This window comes from Cynocephalus volans, chromosome 2 (assembly GCF_027409185.1).
Source record: "Cynocephalus volans isolate mCynVol1 chromosome 2, mCynVol1.pri, whole genome shotgun sequence".
In the NCBI taxonomy this organism is placed as follows: domain Eukaryota; kingdom Metazoa; phylum Chordata; class Mammalia; order Dermoptera; family Cynocephalidae; genus Cynocephalus; species Cynocephalus volans.
In genome coordinates this window covers 161221502-161239816 of record NC_084461.1, presented here as the reverse complement: position 1 = coordinate 161239816, position 18315 = coordinate 161221502, and the positions used below count along the sequence as shown (strand labels likewise).

The window sequence follows — 18315 nt, the reverse complement described above, 5'->3', positions numbered from 1 at the left end:
GTCCCAAAAAAGCATAAATAGTTTTTGCAGGAAAATGCTACATTCTTAGAACTTAACTTCTTATCAAAATTTATCAAAAAAGGCCAACCTGATATTCTGACTTTCTTCCCATGTGTTCAGCTAATCTCTAGCAATGCTTCATCCTGGAAAGCATGACTAATCATGACTGAGCAAAAGAAAACTTTATTTTTGAAAAGTTCCCAAGTCCTGTATCCTTGTAGTTCCCATCACTCCACATTCCAGAACCTATCACCACAACTTCCTTCATAGAAAGCATTCCAAATGACCAAGCATATTATCAGAAAGAGATGTGGGTGGGTTTTTTTTTTTTTTTTTGGTTTTGGTTTTGTTTTTGTTTTCTTCTTCCATTACAAATCAAAAGGGTTCAAGCTTGAAAAAGCTCTTTAAGTCTGTTCTCACGATCCCAAAATGACTCCCGTGGGAAAAAAACAGATCTCTGAAATTTTGAGGAATCACTGGAACTTTTTTGTTTGTCATCAAATTGAATAGAGAGCTGTGTATTAAAATTAAGCATCACTTTCTACACTTCACCCATGTCCTCTGTCACAATGAATAGCATTCCCAAAGGGAAAGCACCTGACAAGTACTAAAAAACCCAGGTCTAAAAAAAGTAGCTTCCTTACATTTTATAACATATGTGTACTCATAGGTAAAAACTGCATCACACAGCATAAAGAAATTGCCTTAAACAGACATCTGCAGATGTTTCATGCTTTGTACAGATCTAGCAAATGACCAAAAGACAAAAAAAAAAGTTCTTAATTCCTGATGTGAGTTAGCCAGCATTAAAACAAAGCAAAAGGACAGTGGTGGCTGCTCTGACTGCCGCTCTCAGGCAGCTGTGCCTTAGGGGCTCCTCCCTGAGGAAGCAAAGGCGGAGCAAGAAGGATGCCAGACCATTCCAGTTACAGCTGTCCAAGGAATGACAACCCCATGAGAGTGCTCACTGCTGCAGATGTCATTTGACTCATCAGAGAAAACTGGTCTAAAAGAAAATACCCATATGACTAGATCCATTTCTTTACTGAATGGCTTGATGGATTTCCTTTACTCTGATTCATACCAAAGCTGTCCTTCTCAACCAAAGCAAGAAAGGATACTATATGAGTCAACCCCAGAATGTCATTTTTATATCACCATCAGATGAAGAAAATCTAATATAAACAGCAATTACAGAGACTCAGAGAGCATCACTGATGTCTTCTCCCATGAGGATCTTCCTGAAGTTGAGCTGATGGGTCTGCTAGAAGAGCATCTACCACAGTATAACCTAAATGTAGACTCTTTCTATATGAAAATCTAGTCTGGACTCAGTCCCCATACCAGCAGCAACATGCATCTGATGACCTCTGTCCAGTCCTCGCTGAAGAGACTTTCCGTTACACGATTCTTAGGCACAGACGAGGCAGAACCAACGACCAAATCTTACAATGACATCAACATGGTTACACATCTCCTGGCAGAGAGGAATCATGATCTGGAGCCGGCTGCTTGAATTGGACAAGCTCTCTTAGATTAGAACCATGTCTTATCTAAGCACAGCAATTGGGACAAGTTTTTGATTGAGTTAATCAGCTGCAGCATGAACTATCCAAGAAAGACTAGTTACTTCAAATCGTCTCCACTGTTTCTGAAGACAGTGAAACTGATCCAGCTGTTCTACACCTCTTCAGTTCAATGAGTCCTTTAGCTTATCTCCAGGTTTGCTGCAGGTCGAACATGCTGTAAGAAAAGCTCAAGGAACTGAAAGAAAAGAGTAGGACTCTTTGATCCAAGGCTTGTCATATAAAGACAGAAACTATTACCAGTGAAGAGAAGGAACAACACCTTGTCAATGACTATGTTAAAGAACTTCGTGAAACAAATTCTCAGGTGTCCAGAACGACTGAAGAATTGTCAAAGAAGACCAATGAACTGATTTGATACCAAGAAGAGATCTCCTCTCTCTTGTCTTATATTGTAGACCTTCAGCACAGACTTGAAGAACATGTGATTGAGAAGGAAGAACTAAGACTTCACCTACAAGCTTCCAAAGTGACATGTGGGAATGTTACATGAACTCCAAGAAGAAATAAAGGAACTTCCCAGATCTATGCCCTTGCTGCCCATCTCTACTTCTCCTAGTCCTATACTGAGATTGAGGGGACTATCTGTAAAAAATTGTTTGGATGAGGATCCTTCTCTCTTTAAATAAAAAGCTCAACAGAAATGAGTATTTGATACCATCAAGGTTGCCAGTGACATATGAGGCCACTCCATCTCATTCCCAGCTCTGCTACCTATCAGACTCCAACCGTTCCAGTGTCATCACGACAGCAAAATTTTTCAAGTCTGGTTTACAGCAAACAGAGGACAAAACACTCCTGAACCAGCGAAGCAACTCAGAGGAGGTTCCAGGAAACTCTCAGAAGATGGGCCAACCAGGACCCTCTGGAGAGAGTGATTAGGCTGAGCACTGCATCGCCTTAGCCTACATCAACAGAACTGTTTTAGTGAGAAGCAGTTCTTTGCTGAAGAATGAGAGCAGAAGATGCAGGTTCTGGATGACCAGAAAAAAGGGGGTAGTGGCTGTGGCACCCCACAGAGAGCTCTGCCGCTCTCTGCACCGACCAGTCAGAGATCACAGACCTCAGCAGTGCCAGGTGCCTTCAAAGCTTTATGCCAAAAAATTACAAATCATCAATCCCTTTGAAGGATCACAAACTGCATGACTAGAAGTAGCTTGCTTAACCAAACCTTGGACCCATTCTTGGTCCACAGCCAGGTGTCATTATTAAAGGCTTTACCCAGTTGCCCAAAGATGCCACCTGCCACATCTCATTTTCAGAAGAGGATGAAGAGGAGGGTATCATTTTTCAGTTTCAGTAGCCTCTTCAAGTAGAACCTCCAAACCACTAACAGCAATCTTCCTATACCGCCCATTACTTCAGAAGGAGGACCAGTTACAGTTGCAACCTCAAACCCAGGAAGGTGTCTGTCATGCACCAACTGGCATTCCCCTTCACCACCTGTAGGATATTACTCTCCTCTTACATCACTTGGGTTACCCCCAGCTCTGGGTTCCCTTCATGATCCTGTGGAAGAAGTGGGAGCAATTCATCAAACACGGCCATGAATTCTCCTGCCACGTCCTATAGACTCAGCATTGGTGAATCCATCACCAATCAACACGATTCTGCTATAACCTTCAGTAGCACCATGAGCTTGGCCAAACTTCTACAAGAGTGAGGCATCTCTGCTAAAGTGTACCAGAGCCCAATTTCAGAGAAGCCCCTCCTCCAGCCTCTCCCTAAAGCCCTGGCTATCCCTTCCATGCCATCAAATCCACCATCTCACTCACCGTGCCCTTCTCCTTTGACCTTTGGGCCTCGAGTGCATCTCTTTGAAAAGTTTTTGGCCTCCCAACCAGCTGAAACATACCTCCAGGAGATGTATGGCTTGAGGCCTTCCCAGAACTCTCCTGACATTGGCCAGTTGAAGATGAGCTTAGTGGACAGGCTGAAGAGACTGGGGATAGCCAGAGTGGTCAAGACCCCTGACACCCAGGAGAATGCAAGAAGCCAAGAGGCAGAAATCGGTCTCAAAAACCAGACTCTGCTGTTTAGTTAAATTCAGGTAGCAATTTATTGGACAGATCGAGCAGGAATCAGAAGTCTTCAGTCATGATGGAAGTTTGTACATCTTCACCCAAAATGGGTGTCCTGAAGGAAGACCAAGACTCAGCAATTGAAAGAGCTCTTGTACAAGTCAGCAAGTGAAGGATAGATATGAGCTGATACATGTACTCTGGTCTGACGTGAGAGGAAAGGAATGTTGCACAAGAATTGTGAATGTGGAAAGGGGGAAGTGGAGGAATGGGAACGAAACTGGGATGAGGCCCTGATGGATGGAGTTTGGTAAACTGAAAGAATAAATGAATGGGCCATGAAGGTTTGGAGGCAGAAAAGGAAGAAAGGTTTATACACTCCTTCAGTTGCGTTTTCTTCTCTTGAAAATAAAAAGTGAACAGAAAAAAAATCCAGTTACATTGAAATATACCAGAAATACTGAGGTTGCTGGCACATCTACTTCTGATAAGCATAAGCAGAGAGAATCCAGGTTAGAAAGATGGGAAGAGAAAAGGGGCAGCTTTGACTGCTTCTTACAGAAAGCTGTTCTGAAGGTTGGTGGGGTAAACTCAGTCTGTTACTGAGACGATAGTGAGAGGGTTTATACATTTCCCCTGTTAATGTCTTGTTAAATTATGTACTCATCAAATGGTATGATCATAGCATTAGCAAAACAAGGAATTTTATCTTTTTTATTAGATCAGAAGTAGAGACTCCCTTTTTCCTTTTCTTTCTGTTTTCAGGCCTTTGAGTGACTGGTAGCCCAACCACCATCCAAATTCCTTCATATTTATGATTAATAAAAGTTCATTTTTTTAATTTGTATTTTTATACAACATGCAAAAAATGGGGACGGGAAAGAATCTCTTTAAGAAGGAAAATATGATAAAGTGGAAGCAGGGAAACTTGTTTTTAGAATATTTCTTCTGGATAAGTGCAGTAGCCAAGGAACACAAACTGCATATTTTAAATTTCTTTGGAGGCTAGAAGGGGTTAAACCAGAAGTGTAATCAATAGGAATCAGACAGTGTTGTATATTTACATCTGTGAAATTTTCTTGTAAGGAAAGCTGGTGGCAACTAACTTTTTACAAAGTATACTATGCAGTTTTAATGAAAGATGACATATATTTGCACAAAAATTCCCAGGCACATTAAGTTATTATAAACTGAAGTAAAACCCAGGTGCTTGCTTTGGAAAAAAATTTTTTTAATTAAAAAAAAAAAAGGTCTGGCCAGTTAGCTCAGTTGGTTAGAGCACGGTGTTGATAACACCAAAGTCAAGGGTTCAGATCCCCATACAAGCCAGCCACCAAAAAAAAAAAGAAAAAAATTTTAAGAAGCTTTTAAAACAACTTTCCAGATTCCATGGGGCTAGTCACAAAGCTCTCACTTTCTTGCACTCATTTTTTAAAAGAGAAAACCAGTCTCTAGCCATGTTTACAAAGACTTCATGGCTATTACAAAAATACCATCACCCACACTCTTAAAACAAAAGTCTGCTCACCTGATGGAAGAATTATTCCATCTTCAGATTATAATGAAGACCACTCTATATTCCCTAACACATACTTCACTGTGACTAGGTCTATACTGTATTCCCAAGAACTATTCTGACAGCAATCCACTAAAACCCAAGGGAACCAATATGTTCTAATGCAGGCAATGACCTTAAAATGATATTCTGGACATTATTTTCCCATATATTCTCTGAATGAGAAAATTTGAGAGTAGTGAATGAATATTTGTTTTGTTCCAAAAGTTCCCTTTAGAAAAACAGACAGACGCATTCAACACAAGCCTGAGGAACTAGGCTAAATTTTAACCTATATTCATATGCTTTAGCTTCTAAGACAGCCAAAGAATAAATCTAAGCCAAATATAAGACATAAGTCAAGATGTCAAAGGTCCCTTCTAGCTAATTATGGGCTTGGCACATGTCAGAATAAATAACTCTTTCTGCGCACTTGTCTCTGAGCACAGGTCTGAGAGAACAACTACCTGAGAAGGTGTCCAGCCTCCTACAGCCAGCAGAGGGCAAGCTAACCTGTGCTGGGGACACTCTCCCCATCATGCCATAAGGGTCTGAAAAAGAAAGTCCTCCTCAATCTCATCAAATTCCACCTCCGCCCTACACTGTCCTTTGATAATGACATGCCGAGTACGTGAGATCCTCAAAGATGTCACCTGCCTGGCCATCTACCACCCTGGAAAATGACTTGGCCTACTTCCCAGTAACTTAAAGTTTATCACACTAGCAGTAAAAATATGGAAGCACACCCTTCCTGTGTTGAAGTCAAAGTCTAGCTGCTACTTTGTAATCCAAAAGGTGAAGAAAAATCTATTCAAAATTTATATTAAATTTAAGTTTAACTTCAAAGCACAACTCCATAAATTTAACTTCGAAACACAATTTCATTACACATGAAATCATAACTCTAAATTACTTCATTCATTATTTCATTTCCTCAGCCACAGACTGAAGTCACACAGACATTATTATCATAGTCAGGGAGACAACTACTGAAAAGAACACCATTATAATTCAAACACAAGCATAGTTAAGGAAGCTTCACTTTCTATTAAAAAATATGGACATCACTAATACTCAAATGACTTACAGGTGCTTCTCAAAAGTCCCCATAACCAACTACTTTGCCCTTGAGAGATTATCTTCCTTTCATATCTTTTAATGAACTTTTAAACTCTACATGATATTTAACATGGGACTATTTATACCACTGCCTTAATAAAGGGATCACGCAAATTAGAGACAGGTTTGCTAAGGAATGGATAGCTATGCTTTGCTGGTTCAGCTATAAATGACCCCAAACATTAACTGCATCCTTCAATGAAATGGCAGTCAATGAAGAAGGATCACTTCATGTGAGTGGGAAGTTATACCCACTCCAATGGAACTCTAAGAACAGATGCCACCCCAAACATAGGAGCTCATAACACAAGAGCAACATCTGTTTAAAGAGTAGGGAGGCAGCCTGAGAATAAAGGAAAATCACTAGTCCAAGCCAGAAAACACAGCACCTTGACTATAATTGAAGTACTTTATAAACCTAAAGCACACGAAAGTGAGGGACTATCTAGATGCTATGAATGATGTACTTTTCTGAGCACAGAGTCCATATCCAGTATTATACAAAAGTGATATATGGTAAGGTAACACACATATTGAGCAGGGCACTGGACAGGATTATACAATAACAAACAGAGAAGTGATCTGTAATCCATCAAATTGTATCATCAGGTTACTGATTAGTGAAGAAGGAGAGCTCCTCTTTTTAGGCATACGAGAGTATTTCAAAAAGTTCGTGGAAAAACAGAATTAAAAGATAATACAAATCTTTCCATGAACTTTTTGAAGTATCCTTGTACTGCAGCTAAGACATATGCCTTAAATAACAGAATATCACCATTTTACAAACTCCCAAATGAATTAAAGATCTAGATTGAAAGTCTGCAAAATAGGGCCCACAGGCCAAATCAGCTTGTTATTTTCGTACATCCCAAGAATTAAAATAGTTCTTACATTTTTGCATTTATTAAGGAAGTCTTCATTTCTCCATTTTTAGTAACAAAAAATATATATAATAATAGTAAATACATACAGTTGTTAATGTGCTGGGCACTGTTCCAAGTGTTTTACAAACACATAACTTGTTAAACCCTATGACAACCATACATGATGAGTAAGTACCATTATCCTCATTTTGCACGTGAGTCAAAGAAGTTAGGCAATTGCCACCAGACAAGAGAGAAGCTGGTATTTGAGCACAGATTAGCTCCAGAATCAATGCTCTTAACTTCTACACGTGCTGTTTCCCATTTCTAATATTCAGTCAGCACAGATCAGTGAAAACATGTGGCTCTTTTCACATGCTTTAAGGTGGAACTGGTAAAGGCACAACTTACTCCAAAGCACTGGGTACTCAAGAGGAAATATTATTATCCCTGGAGTTGATTTTCCAGAATTCTCCAGCTCCTACCCTCAGCTCCTCTCTCTGTCTGCTTTGCACCCTGAGTATATCTTTTAAATTTCCAAATCTCCAATTCTTAATGTGAAAATAAAGATATTCATACTTACTCTAACTCATTCATTTACTTATTGAGCACCTTATATGTGCCAGGTGTTGTTGTTACTAGACCGAATCAATTGAAAAATTTGTCTGTAAGATGTGCTCAGTTGAAGAATTTGTCCCTAGATATTTGTACTAAAACAAACGAAAATCAAAAATCAAAACATCATATGAGTTAACAGGAAATTGTTCTGATATTTGCAGTAAAAGGGAATTGAAAGCATTATTTCCAAATTGATTGGACTACATAAATTCAGCCAAATATGACTCCAACATATCGCAATGAACTCCTCTCATGGTCTTGTGCTTTGCTTTACACTTGTTCCAGCAGGACCTGGTGTTTTCAGTACGCACACCATGAGGTGACACGAAACGGAAGCTGGGATCATTATAGTTAATCTGGGCATGCTGACAGCCAAGTAGAGGCTCAATGAATAGGCTGCAGTGTATCTCAAGTACACATCTATCCATGGGGAGAAGTGAATGAAATACAAACTTCCCTCAAAATGAAACCACTAAAAAAATTAAATTTGAATTTGACCCACAGGGACAAATTGCTCAATAGAAGAAACTGACGTGTGGGGGCAAAACGTTCAATTGATCTGCTAGATCTTGAAACACAAATGTGAATGGGGTAAAAATCATTTCCCTGAAGGGGTTTAGTGAAAATCAGGAATATACATTATCTAGGAAAATTACGCCAGTGTAATAAGTCTACAAAATTTTCAGTGGGGCACAGGTGGGAAGAAGACAGCTGTTAACCTTTTAGGCAAACATACCTTTTTAAAAATTAAGTGTTCTATTTTGAGAACATTGTAGATTTACATGCAGTTCTAAGAAACAATATAGAAGAATCCCACATACACTTTATCCAGTTTCTCCCAATGGTAACATACTGCAAAAAACTGTAGTACAGTATCACAGCCAGAATATTGACACTGATCCAGTAAAGATACAGAACAGCTCCATCACAGGGATCCCTCATGTTACCCTTTTATACCCATACCTCACCTCCCTCCCACCCTTGCCCCCACACCCACCTCCACCCTCTTAACCCCTGTCAACCACTGTTTTCTCCATCTCTACAATTTTGCCATTTAGAATGTTATATAAATGGAAGCATACAGTATGTGACCGTTTGAAATTAGCTTTATTTTTTTTCACTAAGCATATTAACTTTGAGATCCAGCCAAGCTGTTCATTTCTTTTTATTGCTGGGAAGTAGTCCATGATAAGGATGTTTAAGCATTTAGCCACACTTTGTTCAACCATTTACCTGATGAAGGACATCTGGACTGTTTCTAGTATTTCGATATTAGGAAGAAAGTTGCTATGAACATTCACGTGCATGTCTTTGTGTGAATGTAAGTCTTTGTTTCTCTGGAGTTAGCGACCAGCAGTACAATTGCTTGGTCAAGCAGCATGGTTAGTTTTTCTGAAGAAATTACCAACTGTTTCCCAGAATGACTATATTATTTTACCTTACAACCAGCAATGAGTGAGTGATCCAGTTCCCAACATATCCACAGGTTCTGAGAATTAGGACATGAACATCTTTGGGTGAGGTAGGAGGCATTAATTTGCCTCTATCCCTTCTAATCCTATTTTTCTGAGAGGTTTTCATTAATCATGTATATGTACTGAATTTTGTCAAATGATAGATTACAGCAATTGACTTTCAAATGCTGAACCAGCTTTGCATTCCTGAAGTAAACCCCACTTCATCACAGTACATAATTCTTTTTATACACTGTCTAATTACATTTGCTAATATTTGTTAAGGATTTGGGGGTCTACATTCATGAGGAATATTGGTCCGTAGTTTTCTTTTTTGGTACTTTGTCTGATTTTGATATCAGAATAATACTAGCTTTATAAAAGGAATTGGGAAGGTTTCCCTCCTATTCTATTTTCTGTAGGAGATTGTGTGCAATTCGTGTTAATTCCTCCTTAAACATTTTATAGAACTCTGCAGTGAAACTAGGTGAGCCTGGAAATTTCCTTTTTGTGGAAATCTTTTAAATACAAATTCTATTTCCTTACTAGTTACAAAGTTATTCAAAAAATCTATTTCATAGTAAAGGAGTTGTTATGCTTTTTGAGGAATTGTTCTACTTCATCTAAGTTGTATAATTTATGTGTGTACAGTAGGTCATAGTACTCCCTTACTATCATTTTGATGTCTGCAAGGTGGTGCTATTCCCTGCTTTATTCTTTTTTTTTTTTTTTTTTTGGCAGCTCACCCATACAGGGATCAAAAAACCTGGACCTTGATATAATCGGCACCATGCTCTAACCAATAAGCTAACTACCAGTCCCTCCTGCTTTACTCCTGATATTGATGATTTGTGTCTCCTTTCTTCCATTTGTCACTCTTGCTAAAGGTTCATCAATTCTACTGATCTTTTCAAAAAACTTTGCTTCATTGACTTTAAAATTTTTTTCTGCTTTTAATTTCATTTATTTCTGCTTTTTATTATTTCTTTCCTTCTGCTGCTTTGGATTTATACTCTTCTTCTTCTAGGTTTTTAAGGTTGAGCTTGGATTAGTGATTTGAGGGTTTTCCTCTCTTCTAAGGAATTTAGTACTATAAATTTTCCTCTCAACACCACATTAGCTCTGTCCCATAAATTTTGAAAAGTTGCGTTTTCATTTTCATTCAGTTCAATTTGACCCATGAATTATGTATCAGCGTGTTGTTTAATTTCCAGTTGTTTGGAGATTTTCCCATTATCTTTTGGTTACTGATTTCTAGTTTGATTCCACTGTAGTCAAAGAACACACTACAGATTTCAATTCTTTTAAAATTGTTGAGGTTTAAGGCCCAGAATATAGTCCATCTTGGTTTATGTTCCATGGGAACTTGAGAAGAATGTGTATTCTGCTGTTATTGGGTGGACTGTTCTATAAACATCTATTTGAACCTGTTGGTTGATGATGATGTTAAGTTTGTCTATGTCCTTGATGATTTTCTGTCTAGTTATTTTATTAACTGGTGAGAGAGGGATGTTGAAGTCTCCAATTACAGCTGTGGTTTTCACTATTTCTATTTTCAGTTCAGTTTTTGCTTCTCATGTTTTGCAGCTCTGCTCTTTGGAGCATGCATATTTAGGATTGCTGTCTTTCTGGTGATTGACCCTTTATCATTACATAACATCCCACTCTGTTTCTGGCAACTTACTTTGCTCTGATGTCTACTTCATCTGACATCTATATTAATATCTGGTTCATATTAATATAGTCACTCTTAATTTCCTTTGATTGATGTTTGCATAATGTAGCTTTTTCCATCTTTTTACTTTCAATCTGCCTACATCATTATATTTGAAATGAGCTTCTTCTAAACAGCATAAATGAGGGTACTTTAAAAAGCTTATGGAAATATTTGTATTATCTTTCAATTTATTTTTCCATAATCTTTTTGAAGTATCCTCATAGTTGGGTCATGTTTTTTAATCTATGCTATTAAATTGTCTTTTAACTGCTGTATTTAGCCCACTTCCATTTAATGTAATTTTGATATGTGAGGGCTTAAGTCTATTTGTTGTTTGTTTTCTATTTATTTCTCTGCTTTATGTTTCCATTTTCTTTTTCCTGCCTTCCTGTACGTTATTTCCACATTTTTTAGAATTCCATTTTGATTTATCTACAGTTTTTAGTGTATTTTTTTGAATAGCTTCTTAGTGGTTGCTCTAGATATAATAGTATATACATGTAATTTATCAGTCACCATTTCACCAGTTTAAGTGAAGTTACAGAAAGCTTATCTCCCTGTATACTCCTTTACACTCTCTGTGTCTTAAACATTTCCTCTACATACTTTTAAAACCACATCAGTATTATAATTTTTGCTTCAACCACCAAACATAATTTAGAAATTCAAAACAAGAAGTCTATTGTATCCATATATTTGTCTGCTGAGTTCTTTCTCCTTTCCTTTTGTTCCAAGGTTCATTCTTTCATCATTTTCTGTTTTGAGAACTTCCTTTACCCATTCTTTTTAGGTCTGCTAGTGACAAATTCTCTTATTTTTCATTTATCTGAGAATGTCCTGATTTTGTTCATCTGAGAAAAATTTCTGAGGGTACAGGATTCTAGAATGACAATTCTTTTACTTCTGCACTTGAAAATTATTGTGCCACTTCCTTCTGGTCTCCATGGTTTCTGATATGAGACCTGTTGTCACTGAATTTTTCCCAATACTTAAGGCATTATTTTTCTCTGGCTGTTTTCTAGGTTCTCTTCTTTATCTTCAGTTTTCAGGGCTTAATTATTATTAGGAGTCTTGTCCTGAATTTCTTTGTTGTTGTTGTTGTTGTTTTATTGAAACATATTGATTGTACATATTTACGGGACACAGAGTTATATTTCAATACATGTATACAATGTGTGATGATCTAATCAGGATAATTAGCATATTCATTATTTGAAAACTTAATCATTTCTTTGTGATGTGAACATTTGATCTCCTCTCTTCTAGTTGTTTAATAACATGCAATAAATCACTGCTAATGATAGATTCCTGGGTCGACTTTACACCAATAGGACTTCTTTTTCCCCTTTAGCAGTAATTTAGTGTAAATATTCTTTGAGTTTGTCCTGTTTGGGGTTTGCTCAGCTTACTGAATCTGTAGGTTTATATTTCTTGCCAACTTGGGGAAACTTTCGGCCATTATTTCCTGTATTACATTTTTAGCCCCGCCCTCTCTCTCCTCTCCTTTCAGGATTCCAGTGACACAAATGTCAGATCTTTTGTTATAGTACCACAGGTCCCTGAGGCTTTGTTTTCCCCATGTTCCTAGTCTATTTTCTCTTGTTCAGATTGGATAATTCCTATTATTTTAACTTCCAGTTCACTAATTCTTTCCTCTGTCCTTTCTAGTTGTGGGGTAAATGCTGGACATAGACCTATTCCCCCTCCCCATGCATACCAGAGTTCCCTCTCCCCACTGGGAAACTACCACTGGCCAAGGTAGTTACCCAAGAAAAGGCACTTCTCCTTTAAGACAGATGTCTTCTTTAAGACAAATGGAAAACTGGAGGAAGCAGGGACCCTAAGTAAATTAGCATACTGGTATTAAAGTATTCTGGCACAAGGAGAGTAGAAAGTAGATAAACTTATCTACTCAGCCACATCTCTCATGCACTCTCCATTATGTGAGCTGAGTGAGGGTCTATGCATAAGCTTGCAAATGATTAACACCTCTACTTTGATCTGTTCACTATATAACTGTTGTATGTACCCCATGATGGTGTGGATTTCTAGCTAATCGGCTGCCATCAGCGACTTCCATAAATCTAATAAACCAATGTCTCTACCTATTAGCCTGGGTGAGTTCTTTGGAATAGGTGAACCCTACACAACTGCTCTCTCAGATTTGGGGCTCCCATGATACACTAGCTAAGCCTATCCACTGAGGTTTGTTTTTTGTTGTTGTTTGTTTTGGTTATTGCATTTTTTTCAGTTGTAAAATATCCATTTGGCTCTCTATATCTTCTATTTCTTTGCTGATCTTTCAAATTTTTCATTTATTTCAATTATGTTTACATTTTTATCATGAGTGCTTTAAAATCTCTGTCAGATAATTCCAGCATTTCATTATCTTGGTGTTGGTATCTATTTGTCTTTTTTCATTCACTTTAAGATCTTCCTGGTTCTTGATATGCCAAGTGATTTTCTAATGAAACCTGGACATTTTTGTATTACATTATAAGATGGGATCTTATCTGAACTTTAACAAACTGGCTTTCCCTGATACCTCTCTGACAAGGGAACTGCCTCATGACTGCCAGATGGAGATAGAAGTCCAGGTTCCCCATTTTGCCTCCACTGACACCCAAAAGGAAGACTCCTCCTTACTACTGGGCTTGGGTGAGAGTTCTGGCTCCCCACATTGTCTGCACCAACACTATAATGATGGAGGGGGCAGTCATTACCAGCCACTGAGGACAAAATGTTGGCTCCCTACTTCACCTTCCCTGACATAACCCTGAGAGATGTGTTGTGTGCCATGTTATAGCCTGGTGAAGGTACAAATCTAGTTTCCCCACCTGGACATTGGTGGCATAAGCAGAGGGGAGGAGCAGTTTTTTCTTGGTGTTTGATTAGAACAGAGCATTTGTTGTCCATGTTTTTGTTTCACTAGACCGACTTTCATGGTTCTTTGGCTAGAGAGAGCAGTCTTTTGTTGAGACTCCTTCTGGTCCGCACTCGTTGGCATTTCTGACTTGCTAGATTCTTCAGCTCCAATCCTGGGATATATAAGGTAAAAAGAAAACCCAAGGAACTCACCACTCTGTTGTTCATCAGGTTCCGTGGTACCCAACCAGCCTGATTTCTTCTCTCCACTTTTCAGTCTTCTTATGTTTGCTTTATATATAATGTACAGCATTTTTAGTTGTACTTAGTGGAAGAAAGAGAAAAATGTACATCTACTCCATCTTCCTCAGGTTCTGACATTTTAAATGTTAAGAAAGAAAAAATCAAAATAATAATATTTTGTGACGTGAAAATGATATGAAATTCAAATTGCAGTGTCTGTAATTAAAATTGTGCTGGACTGCAGCAATGCTCATTTACTTACATAACATCTATGGCTGCTTTTGCGCTACAACAGCACAGTTGAGCAGTTGTGACAGAGACTTATAGGCCACAAAGGTGAAAATATTTACTACCTGGCTCTTCAGAGAATAAGCCTGCAAACCTCTGATCTATGGCACTGATTACCAACAGCTGCTAACATCACAAAAAGAGACACAACCAGACATTATATATTTCCTGATAGAAGAACCCAATACCATCTATTTTGTAGTCACAGAGTAGGGTGGAATCGGGATCAAACCCAAATGTTGCCAAACCTACTTCTAGATCAGAAGTTTCCAAGGCAATCCAAGAGGTCAAAACTATTTTCATAACAACACTAAAATGTTATTTGCCTTTTTCTTACTCTCTCACAAGCATACAGTGGAGTTTTCCAGAAGCCACATGACTTTTACAACAGATTGAGTGCCAGCTATACTGTAGTCCAACATTACAGAGCTCTGCAAAAAAAAATTTTTTAAGCCACTTTTCTCACTGAATTATTTTTGTTTTGGAAAATAACTACAAATTATATTATTTAACATAATATAATTTAATATATAATATAAAATAATAACATATTTATTAAATTTCAAATACAGTAAATATCAGTAAGCTCTTCAGGGTCCTTGTCTCAATCCATCTTGCGCTGTTGTAACTAAATCCTGAAATTGGGTAAATCATAATAAACAGAAATTTATCTTCTCACAGTCTAGAGTCTGGGAAATCCAAGATAAAGGTGCCAGCATATGGCAAGAGCCTTCTTGCTGCATCATCACATGGCAGAAGGCAGAAGGGCAAAGAGGCAAAAGAGGGCCAAACTTGCCCTTTTATAATGGCATTAGTCCCATCCATGAGGGCGGAGCCTCACAGCCTAGTCACCTCTCAAAGGTTCCACCTCTTAATACTGTTACAGTGGCAATTAAATTTCAACATGAGTTTTGGAGGGGACAAACATTCGCACCATAGCAGTCCTCAATTTTTAAGACTGTAAAGTGGTCCTGAGACCCAGTAGTTTGAGAACCGCTTCTTTGGAGCCAACTATCGATTTATAAGATATATAACAGAAAATGTTACACCCTGAGGATGCAGTGTGCTAAATCCAGACTGTAGAAAATTCTTCAAGAAATATTACCCAGTTTCTTCAACAACAATAACAACAAAAAATCACAAGGGGAAAAAAAAAAGATGGAGAGGTACCTATACGTTAAAAGAGACTAAAGGACTTATCGACCTACCAAAATGTATGAACTATATTTAGATCACAATTTAGAAAAAAACATAAAATAAAATAGATGTTTAAGACAAGTGAAAATTTGAACATTAACTGGGTAATTGACGACATAAAAATTATTAACTTTTTTCAGATAACATAATATTGTGGTTACGTTTAGAAAGTTTTTTAGAAGAGTCCTTATCTTTTTTTTTTTTTTAGTTTCTTTTTTTTTTTTTTAATTTTATTTTGTCGATATACATTGTGGCTGATTATTGCTCCCCATCACCAAAACCTCCCTCCCTTCTCCCTCCCCCCTCCCCCCCAACAATGTCCTTTCTGTTTGCTTGTCGTATCAACTTCAAATAATTGTGGTTGTTATATCTTCTTCCCCCCCCCCCCCGGTTTGTGTGTGTGTGTGTGTGTGTGTGTGTGAATTTATATATTAATTTTTAGCTCCCACCAATAAGTGAGAACATGTGGTATTTCTCTTTCTGTGCCTGACTTGTTTCACTTAATATAATTCTCTCAAGGTCCATCCATGTTGTTGCAAATGGCAGTATTTCATTCTTTTTTACAGCTGAGTAGTATTCCATTGTGTAGATGTACCACATTTTCCGTATCCACTCATCTGATGATGGGCATTTGGGCTGGTTCCAACTCTTGGCTATTGTAAAGAGTGCTGCGATAAACATTGGGAAACAGGTATACCTTCGACTTGATGATTTCCATTCCTCTGGGTATATTCCCAACAGTGGGATAGCTGGGTCGTATGGTAGATCTATCTGCAATTGTTTGAGGAACCTCCATACCATTTTCCATAGAGGCTGCACCATTTTGCAGTCCCACCAACAATGTATGAGAGTTCCTTTTTCTCCGCAGCCTCGCCAGCATTTATCATTCATAGTCTTTTGGATTTTAGCCATCCTAACTGGGGTTAGATGGTATCTCAATGTGGTTTTGATTTGCATTTCCCGGATGCTGAGTGATGTTGAGCATTTTTTCATATGTCTGTTGGCCATTTGGATATCTTCCTTAGAGAAATGCCTATTTAGCTCTTTTGCCCATTTTTTAATTGGGTTGCTTGTTTTCTTCTTGTAAAGTTGTTTGAGTTCCTTATATATTCTGGATATTAATCCTTTGTCAGATATATATTTTGCAAATATTTTCTCCCACTCTGTTGGTTGTCTTTTAACTCTTTTAATTGTTTCTTTTGCTGTGCAGAAGCTTTTTAGTTTGATATAAAAGAGTCCTTATCTTTTAAGGATACATAGTAAAGTCCTTATGATATTGCATAGGGGAAAGAGAAGTTAAAAATGTTGGCCTTAGTCAAACATTTATCGTCAGTCAATAATTACTGAAGTTGAATGGTGGTACACAGGGATACATTATTCTCTCTACCTATATGTTTAAAATCCTCCATAATAAAAAAAAATTAAAAGTATAGATTTCATGACATTCCTTCCCCAAGAAGTAGGGGATGAGGCTGCACAATCTGCATTTCTGACACAAAAATCATGCCATGGATAGTTTGTAGCCCACATTGTAAGAGCAGTGCTCTATCTGGTTCATAAATTTCCCGACAACATTCCAAATAAATCAGGCCTCTGGAAGAACAATACTGTGACTGATACATTTCTACTTCTTACAAACCCAATAAACTTTGACTGATCCTAATGTCTTAAATAAACAATTAATCTGTAATAACCAGTGACAAATTACCATTTCCTCCTTCAAATTTCTAAAAGACTTTTTTTTAACTTGCACACATATAGCTATAACACAAGATAGATAATGTGTGATCCTTCACTCTATTACAATTACATGCTTCACAGCCTATAGCACAGCACTATATACACCGTGGATGCACACTGAATTGGAAGATGGGTTCCAAAATTTGTAGATATCACTTAGTACATACAAGCATAGCCAAGAGTTGAAATAAGAATAATAGAAATCTGTGTGTTGTACACAAGTACATACGCAGTGGATTTATGTAAAGAACTGACTCTTACACAATACATTCTCCAGGAGGTCAAGAAAGAAAAGAGTAAAGACATCAGGGAAGCCATCTCAGAGACAGAGGAGTTTAAGTTGGGCCTTGAGAGTAAGATGGAATTCCTGTCCCTCAAAAAAAGGAAAGAGTATTTCTGGTAGAAGAAGAACAAAAATCAAGTTCAGAAAGCAAGACTGTGACATGTTTGGTAATAAGATGATATAAACTTAAAGAGTGGAGAGGAATAAAACTGGATTAGTTGGTTGGGCAGGTGAAGAAAAATCCTTGAAAGCTAAGAAAAGAAGCTGGAAGCTGTGACCTCTTCTTGACCAGAGATGTGAACTGAGAAGGGCTCTACAGGGCACTTTAGTGTGAACCCCACCTCTGTCACTGTGTGACTTGGTGAAATCAGTTTCCTCATCTGTAAAATGGGCATAAAAATCCTACTTCATGATGTGACTATGACAGTAAGATTTACTGTATAAAGTAATATCTTTAAAGTATTTGTATGAAAGCAGGTAATTAATAAAAGGTGAGTTATTAAAAGAATGGCCTGGCAGGGAAATGAAATAAACTAAACAAATATGCCTAAACATGATTTGAATTTCTTCCCAGTGTTCCATAGATGTTGGGTTTCTGCCACCAGTCTATAACACACTGCAGAGTCAAGTTAAACCAAATATGAATGCTATCCTGTCTTACTTAAAGTTTTCTGAGTTTATTCAAACAATGTCACAGACACTAAGCAGAGCTAGCCCTAAACTCCTCAATTCACTAACAAATGAGGGGATGGAAGAAGAAATAAAG

General features: G+C 37.7%; 1 protein-coding gene and 1 pseudogene across 1 annotated transcript in view; one reads left to right on the top strand and one right to left on the bottom strand.

Annotated features, from left to right (window-relative positions):
- The window catches only part of LIMS1 (LIM zinc finger domain containing 1), a 162439-nt gene that overhangs the window by 137220 nt on the left and 6904 nt on the right, over nt 1–18315 (bottom strand). The window lies entirely within an intron of this gene.
- LOC134369492 (trafficking kinesin-binding protein 2-like) lies at nt 1125–3779 on the top strand (annotated as a pseudogene).